Below are 9274 nucleotides of genomic sequence, written 5' to 3'. Positions count from 1 at the left end.
TTGCTTACAGTTCTTTAAGAACTTGCCTGCTGCTGCTTGGTTTTTAAACCACTTGAGGTAGGACTTCTATTCTTCATGTAGTCTGGAGACCCGGCCTGTTATTTGGCCGGGCAAAATGTCTGAAGTCCTCCTTAAGAGGCGATGTTTGTGATTGTTTAATATTGTGCCTAAGCAGGTGAAGTCCTCTTTGAGGCAATTGGTGGAAGCCAAGGGATATGCAATCTATCCCCCACTATTCTGTGAGTCGTCCCTCTGCTCACACGGCTGTGTGTTGATGCATTGGGACACAAACCCAAGATCTTGTGCTGTTGCACAATCGAGTCAGAGTCTTTGAGCGTAGAAGGGTCCCTCCATTCTGGACCCACGCTCCTTTGTCAGAAGCTCTCCCTGGTCGGGGATAAGAGCGGTGAGGTCTCATCCTCACTTCACCTTTCATCTGCTTCACCTTAGCCTCGTAATGGCAAGGTTAAGAGCGAATAATACCCATGTACAGATGGCTTGCTTCGGCAGTCAAACCCATTGTTTGAGCCCACTTGACTGGTTATAGTGTGTGCTATGTGAATATTTGTTTGACATGTTTGCTTGAAATGCTTGTTTTGATCTGTATGCTTGTATGCTTGCTTCTTTCCTGGATAGGATTAGTTTGCAATTGTGCAAGTAGGTAGAAACCTCAACGTAGGGTAACGATGCATGACAACACTAGGCTCGAGTCCAGCTCCCTGGTAGTGTGTCTTCCCTCGGTTTATGGCTAGTTTTTCTTTCCCTTTAGGGGGAACTACATCGCCCTGATCCTTGTTCCAGACGAGGTATGTAGGCAGGTGGTCGTGCGAGACCACTCCGGGCAACCTTTTTCTTTTTTGCGTGTGTTTACTTGTTATCTGATTGTGTTTTGGTTCGGATGCCGACGTAAGTCCAGTGATTGGCGGTCGGGCTCCACGTTTGCCGTTTTGAGCGTGTGTTGGTTCGGATGCTGACGTAATTCCATCGAGTGGTGGTCGGGCTCCATGTTTGCCATCTGTTTGTGCGTTTTGTGTTGTTTGGCGTGCGTAAGCCGAACTACAGCGGCTCTGATTCTCGTTCCAGACGAGATATGTAGGCATAGGATGCGATGTCCTATCGAGCTCCCTTCTCTTAACCCCACCTGCGTTCCCTGTGTGTGTGTGTGATGTTTAGCAACCTTTTCTTTTCTTAGAACGTGGATCCCGTTGAGTACGACGGACGTGAGGGGTGCTAATACCTTCCCCTTGCGTAACCGACTCCCTTACCCTTTCTCTTTGGTCGCAAGACCATTTCCTTTCCAGGTTTCTCTGAGCGTTTCCTTTCCCTATTTTGGGATAAATAACGCGCAGTGGCGGCTCTGTGTTGTGTTTTTATTTGAGTCCCGCCGGTTGTTTTTTCGCGGATGCGACAGTTAGCATTGATTATGAAGATTTAATCTTCCTTGATTCAAATCTAATTCATCTTGATCAATTGATCAAGTGAATGGCTTTGCATTAAGGATAGGTTGTCTTCTAAATCATGCAAAAGACTTAAACCAATACAAGATCAATTCTCTTCTTCTTTTTGGCATGGCAAGTTGTTGGGACTTGGTTCACTAATCAAGACTCCTAACTTGTGTTTGTTGCCTACATTATTATTGACCGGCCTCAGATAGTTGTGACTTCTACATAAGTCCAATTACGATTGCTTAACATAGCGCTAAATTTGCCTTATGGCACACTAACTACTAACACTAACTATTGACAATTAACATTTACCTTATGCAATTTACTTTATGCAATTTACTTTAATGCAATTTACTATTCTTGCACATATTATTCATTTGCTTTTCTCTTTGCTCACTTGAGCACATGTTTATGTTAATGCCATTTGCCTTTTGCTCACTTGAGCACATAATTGTGTATATATTATTGTGTTTGTGTTTTGTTTTGATTGTGGTGAACCAAATGCAAAGAAATGGACTTAGTTTCTAGGACTTCCCCTATGCAAAAAATGGAGAATTGGACTTAGATTCTAGGACCTTCCTTATGCAAAAATTTGGAGTAAAAGGATCTTAATGATGAAGATTGGATTAGAAGAACCAAATCTCTAAACTCACTCTTGTCTATTCTTGTTTTACTTCATGGAACTTTTGATATGTGTGCTTTTGTGCTAGGAGTTTCCATTTGAGCTTGATTGGAGGACCATTGCCATGTTCATCTAAGTGGAAGAAACAAGATACATTGAGGATCTCTTATGAGACTTGTTGGATTGCTTATACTTAGTGGTTGCTTATTCCAAAGGATGGGAGCTACTTGGATCATCAATATGATCTCAAGAGAGGAACTCCTTGTGTGGTTCATTTCTTTTCCTTTACCTTTTTGCTTTTGCTTAGGACTTAGCCCTTCTTCTTCTTCTCTCCACTCTAACCCAAGCCAAAACTTTTGTGCAAACATTTAACTTCTGTTTTCAAACATTAGAAACCTAATCCTTATGCTTTTGATTTTCAAACTTTCTTTTCATAATACTTATTCTGAATTGAATCCTTAAGTCAACTTTGACCATTTTTTGTACATACTTCTAATTGGTAAATATAACCCATTCAAATTTGTTTTTGTGGTTCCAATGGCCACTTTCTTAATCAATTTTCCATAACCTTTAGCTATTAGGTTTGAGTTATCTTGGTGGTAGATGTAATACTTGATAACATGAAATAGTATCACATTCTAGGACTCAATTTAATTAAATTATATTATTATTTACTTCAACTTATTTCATTTTATTAGATATTACGCGGTATTTTCTTTCTATTTATCTCAGGTGGTTTATTTGAAGCACGAGTAAAAAAGGAAGAAAAGGAGGTGCAAAAAGGAATGAAAAGAAGCAAATATCAAAAGCCAAAGCCCAACCCAAAAAGCACAGGCGTTGTGCCTGTGACGAGCGTCACAAAGGCTGTGACGAGCGTCACGCTTTACACACTTGTGTGACGAGCGTCATACATGGTGTGACGGACGTCACACCATTCCCCTATATTTTTGGCACCAGGAACGCAACAGACCACGTTGAAGCTACTTTCACGCTTGACCCTTGGAACGTGAAGACCATGTACACGAAAAACCCTTGGAAGCAGTTACAAAAAGTAGCAGTATAAATAGTAGCTTTTTGGAAAGCTCTCGGTTCCACGCTTCTTCACCGTTTTCTCTTTTTCGCAATTTTTCTCTTCCAGCAGTACAAGCACATTTTTACAGCATTGCTTTTACGATTTTTATATTGTTTCCTTTGCAATTTCTATTTTCTTTTTAAGCACTTAGTTAATTCTTTTTTTTTTCGCACAATAGTTTCTACACCGGAAACTATTGTATACCTTTCACTGGATCTAACCTTACGTTAGAATCTAGTTTTTTATTACTTCGCTTTTATTTTTCTGTTTGATTGAAGAATTCAAGAACAAACCCAACCGGCCTGTGGTGGAGTGTTCAAGACTGCTATTTAATTTCTCAGGTTCTTTAATTATTGTTTGAATTTATATATGCCCTGCTTTACTGTTTATTTATATTATTTGCCTGAGATGAATCTGTTTATGCATGATAATTATTTAAGTCTGCTTAGCATGTCTGGCTAATTTATTTAGGTATCGGTATGTAAAGTAAGCGGAATGAAGGAATCAAAACCAAATTGGTTTAATTAAGTTTAAAATTAAAATCACTCTTTTTACGATCTCAATTTACAGGTTTAATAACAAGGTTTTTGTACGAAAGTAAAAGACATAAAGAAGTTAAAAGCAATAGAATGAGAGTTTGAGTTTTCAACTGGACAGTGTAAATTGGACATTAATTCTAGATCAGGGCGAGAGCAATTTTTAGAGTTAATTAAATTCTAATCTTTTTCAAAAAGTATTTTTAAAGATTGAATGTGAGGACGAGAGTTAAGCATTTGAATTTAATTATATAACCTAAGTCAACAGAGCGAGAGTTTGAGATAAGGGTGTTTAAACGATTAGTGTTTTCTTAAAAAGAGTTTCTACGGATTCTATTGTTTTCAAAAAGTGGTTTTTAACTTAACTAATAAGTGACAGCTATGTTAATATAAAATCATAGTTTATTCAACAGAGCGAGAGTTTGAGATAAGACTTTTAATCAATAGTGTCAACTAAAAGGATTTATTTTAAAACCAAGAAACCAACATAGAATTGATTCCCTAATTACGACGAACTACATACCGATATCCGCTTATTAGATATTTATTTTAGATCTTATTTTAGTTTTAGCTTTTCCCCCAAACAATCAAAGTATTACCTGCCTTAGCTTTACGAAGTAACCTTAGATAACGGTATATCGATTCATAAGTCCCTGTGGGATCGATATCTTTTAAAACTACGTGATAGAACTGTGCACTTGCAGTTTGTACCCCAAATTCGACTCATAAAGTCGCGATCAAGTTTTTGGCGCCGTTGCCGGGGACTTTTATTTAGTCGATATCGTAACTCTTCTATTACGCTGTAGAGACTAAGGTTTTTCTTTTTCTTTTCTTTCTTTCGTTGATTTGTATGCCACACACTCGCTCACAAGGCGAGCCGTTCTACTTACGAATCAACGATATCGAACTATATCTCTGAGTCTTACGACGAATTCGGGAATATCGTGCTGCAAACAATCTCCCTCCTGTTGAACTTCCCGATTTTAAAAATATTTTCCCTTCGATACCCGAGATGGCAGAACCAGCTCGTGCTCTTCGAGATTACGCCGCTCCATCGCAAGATGAGCCGCATTCAAGTATTGCTCCACCCGCAATCGAAGCAAACAACTTTGAACTTAAACCTTCATTGTTGCAGGCAGTGCAACAGAACCAATTCTCTGGAAATCCTACCGAGGATCCAAACCTTCATTTATCCATATTTGTCCAATACGCTGATACTGTTAAAGCTAATGGTGTCACTTCAGAGGCAATTCGACTTCGTCTTTTTCCTTTCTCGTTAAGAGATAGCGCTAGAAGATGGCTTCAATCTCTTCCTTCCAACTCAGTCACCACATGGAACGAGTTGAAGAAAGTTTTTCTTGCTCGATATTTTCCGCCAAGCAAAACAGCTATGTTAAGAGCCCAGATAAATGGATTTAAACAGAAAGATAACGAGTCTCTTTTCGAAGCATGGGAAACATACAAAGACATGATGAGACTTTGTCCACACCATGGTTTAGAGGACTGGTTAGTAATTCATACCTTCTATAATGGTCTCCTGTACAACACGAGGTTAACAATAGACGCCGCCGCAGGTGGTGCACTGATGAACAAACCATATGCTGATGCTTACCAACTTATCGAAAGCATGGCTCAAAACCACTATCAGTGGGGAAGCGAACGAACAATGGTAGAAAAACCTCAAACGAAAACTGACATGTACGAGATAAGTAACCTTGATCATGTTAATGCAAAAGTGGATGCTCTGGTCCAGAAAATTGAAAGTTTAAATGTATCACCTCCAGCCACCGTGGTAGCCATAACTCAGAATTGCGAAGTCTGTGGAATCCAAGGTCACACTCCTGCAGATTGTCAACTCCTAACAGGAATCCAAGCGGAGCAAGTAAACTATGCTCAAGGAAGCCCCTACTCGCACACCTATAACTCAAATTGGAAGAATCATCCCAATTTTTCATATAAGAGTAATAATGCTTTATACGCACCTGGACAATCTCCAAATCAAGCCCCAGCTATACCTCCGGGATATCAGAAGCCGATCCCATCTACACCTAACAATAACGCCCCTAGGAAATCCAACTTGGAAATCATGATGGAAAACTTTATAGCTTCTCAACAGCAAACCAATAAAGATTTCTTAAACCAGAATGTACACACTGGCGAACAAATTAAACAACTAGCAAGTAAAGTAGATGCCCTGGCTACTCATAACAAAATGCTGGAAACGCAAATTTCACAAGTAGCTCAACAACAAGCGCCTACTGCTTCCCCAACTGGTACATTTCCTGGCCAACCCCAACCTAACCTAAGAAGCCACGCTCATGCAATTATACTGAGAAGTGGAACGGAAGTGGAAGGACCGTCTGACCCAAGGATAGAAAACCAAAACTCTAAAAAGTCAACTGAGGAGGAAAGTGAACCTAAGGAAAAGGAAGAGAGTAATAAGGAAACCGTAGAAAAGAAGGAACCTTATGTACCTCCACCACCTTATAAACCACCTATCCCTTACCCTCAAAGGCTTATTGTAACACCTCAAAATTTGCCCTCCCCTCTTAGGACTAGCTTAACATATTGCATTTCATTTTTAGGTCATTAGGCATTGCATCTTTGCATATCATATGGCAACATTGAGCAAGTCATCCTCCTAGGTCTTGGTCAGAAGATAAAGAGGTTAAGATATTCAAGCTGAGGGTTTCATGAATTGATCATTAATCATCTAAGGGTTTGTGCATCAATTAGGGTTTCTTGGTTACTCAAGGAGGTTGAGCTTCATCTTGGTTGAAATGGTACATCGTCATCATCATGGTCTTATCATCACCAAGAGATTCATTGTGCTTGACCAGATGCCTTGGGATTAGGGTTTTGACCTCTGGTCAACCCTAATCATCTGAATTGTGCCAATCAGAGCTTGTCAAGGAGATGAGGTCTTCATGGAGATGGGGATCATTCTATGGTTTCATTGAGCTTGTGGGAGCTAGGGTTTCATGTTTAAGCCATTTCATCAAGAGATTGAGGCTCAAGTTCAGCTGTGCATAGCCAATTCATCTATCAGTCAACAAAAGTCAACCAGAAGTCAACTGATGGATTTGGAGGTGGGAGAGGGTTAGAAACAATTCATTCATGTCCAAACAAGGTTCATTTGAAATTTCAAACATCAACAATGAAGAAAATAAAGTCAGATGAAAACTTTCCAAAAATAGAAAGTGACTTGTAATTCAAAATTGCCAAAAATGGAAAGGTTTTCTCCTCAAGATTACATCATCAAAAATGCTTCAAATGAAATTTTGTCCAACATGAACGTTGTAGATCTTGCTCTAACCTTTCCAAAAAGTCCAAGAACATGAATTTCCCATGTGTGGTTGGCAAGATATGGTCAAATCTTGGTCAAGATAATTTGAACTTCACAAGTGCATAACTTTTGAACCATAAGGCCAAATGGAGTGGGATTTTTTTCCACATTCTTGTTTTGACATGCTCTATCCAATTCATGCATCACATATCATGCATTTTGATCACAAAAATATTGGACTTTCCATTTGAAAATTGGAGGGAAAAGTCAAATTTGAAAATTATGCTTTGAATTCACTTGATTCCACTTGCCTTAGCTCCAAAACATCATTTGAAATGGATTTCAAGCCAGAATTTGTACTGTTCCATTGGTATGCATTACATGAGGGTGCATGTGCTAATTGGTCATAACACTTGACATCACTTAATTCACTTGCATTAACACTAATCATGATTAGCAACATGTTTAACATCACATATATAAACCTAATTCTAACTGTTTTCTTGCTAAGCATAACAGAATTGTGAAATTGAGATCTAGATCCAAAAGTTCTTCAACTTTTTCTCTCAACTTTTCTCCATTTTTCTGCACAAACATTGCATCATTCTTGATCAATCCTTCATCCATGTGCATAATTGAGTTGAATTGAAGCAAGACAACAAGGTTTTCGAACAGATTCAAGAACTGTTGCAAGTGTGTTCATCAATGGCAATTCGAGTTTTCAGCTAGATCGTGAGTAATTAACATCAAAACTTTCATCCAAAGCATCATATGAGAGCTGGAGAACATCTGTTTCACTGTGCCAAGGCCTGAAAGCATCGAAATCATTTCTGCACTTCAAAGAAGGTTAGGATTCGACCTTAATGATTCTTGAAATTGTTACATGCTTTTGGTAGATCTTTGAGTGTAGGTTAATCTACAGTTTGAACCATTGAATTTCGTTGAGAAATAAGAAAGTTATGTTGATTTTCATTTTGATGTGTGAAACTTATCTTGCACGATCCAAGAGTTTTAGGAAGATTTAGGTTAAAATAGGTTTAGATTGTTGTTGTACGCTGGAAGACGAAGCCAATGGTATAGGTTTTGTCAATTTTGGTGATGATTTGTTCTTGAGCTGGAATTGATGATGAACACGCATGAAGAACCCTAAATTTCTGTCCAGAATGCGCGCTTGATCCATATTTTCGCTCGCTGCATGCGTTTTGGTGTTATAACACCATGCATTGGACCACGTGTCCATTTACTTAAGTGAGCGCGCGCCAGTTTCAAATGCATACTCCCTTCGATTCCGGCCGAAGACAATTCCATTTTGGCTATGTGCATTTTTAGTTCATCATTTCTCACATGTTCATACTATGCTTCATGTCATTTTTATTTTTTTCTTCCATTCAAAAAAAATCATATCTCCATGATTATTAATCCAATTGAGCTGTGGTTTTTTTCATTGTGTTCATCATGATCTCTAGAATTTAATGAATATTTTTTGCAGAAATTGTGCACTGTTGGATTTTTATTTTGCTTAGGGATTGTGTATGTGTATGTTTTCATGACCTACTTTGCCATATCCTTCATGAAATGATGAGATTTTATCCAAAATTCTTGAAACTTTGCATGCTTAAAATAGACATCTTAAGGAACATTTTGGTATAGAGTTTGTATTTTTTCCATTCCTGGTTGTTGAGATATGATCATTTGAATATAGGTGTGACAATGTGTGTCACACCATTGCTTGCCTGACTTGTTGATTTTATTTGCCATGCCATATAAATGCAAATTAATGTGAATTTTTGCATGATGCTACTTCTGGATGTTAGGCTTGCTTGTGAATTTTTATGGAATTTTTGGATTCAATTTGGATTTGTTTGAGATTTTCTCTTCTGATTGGTCATTCGTGGACTTTTTGAGAGTCATGATCTTAGGTGATTTGTGAAATTCTTGGTGTTTATCCTATGAACTTGAAACTTTGCATGTGTGTTCTAGACACTTTGAAGTTTTCCATGGATTCGGTTTTATGCATTTATCTTGTACCAATTCTGTTTTGTGCTTGTGTGAAGTTGATGCATGATTTTGTGCCCCATTTGAGCTTGTTTGTGCATACCTTGTCTTATAGAATTTATTTGACATGCTTCCAATTGTCCAAATGACTTGAATTTTGGCATGATGATCATATGATGAATTCTATTTAGCCATGATTTTTCTTGCGATTTATTGAATTATTTTTGAGTGGATTTGGATTAATTCATTCTGTTTGCTTCAATGAGCTTTGGAATTGCACACTTTGCCTTAGATGCTTTGTGAAATGAAATTGGTGTA

General features: G+C 38.2%; 1 non-coding gene across 1 annotated transcript; it reads right to left on the bottom strand.

Moving 5' to 3' along the window:
- Positions 1-5065: 5065 nt before the first annotated feature.
- On the bottom strand, positions 5066-5172 carry LOC127116544 (small nucleolar RNA R71). Its single transcript, XR_007801372.1, has one exon. It is a non-coding gene; the product is annotated as a small nucleolar RNA R71 (small nucleolar RNA).
- Between the last annotated feature and the right edge of the window lie 4102 nt (positions 5173-9274).

Source organism: Lathyrus oleraceus, chromosome 1, assembly GCF_024323335.1.
Source record: "Lathyrus oleraceus cultivar Zhongwan6 chromosome 1, CAAS_Psat_ZW6_1.0, whole genome shotgun sequence".
In the NCBI taxonomy this organism is placed as follows: Eukaryota; Viridiplantae; Streptophyta; class Magnoliopsida; order Fabales; family Fabaceae; genus Lathyrus; species Lathyrus oleraceus.
This window is presented reverse-complemented; position numbering and strand designations above follow the sequence as displayed.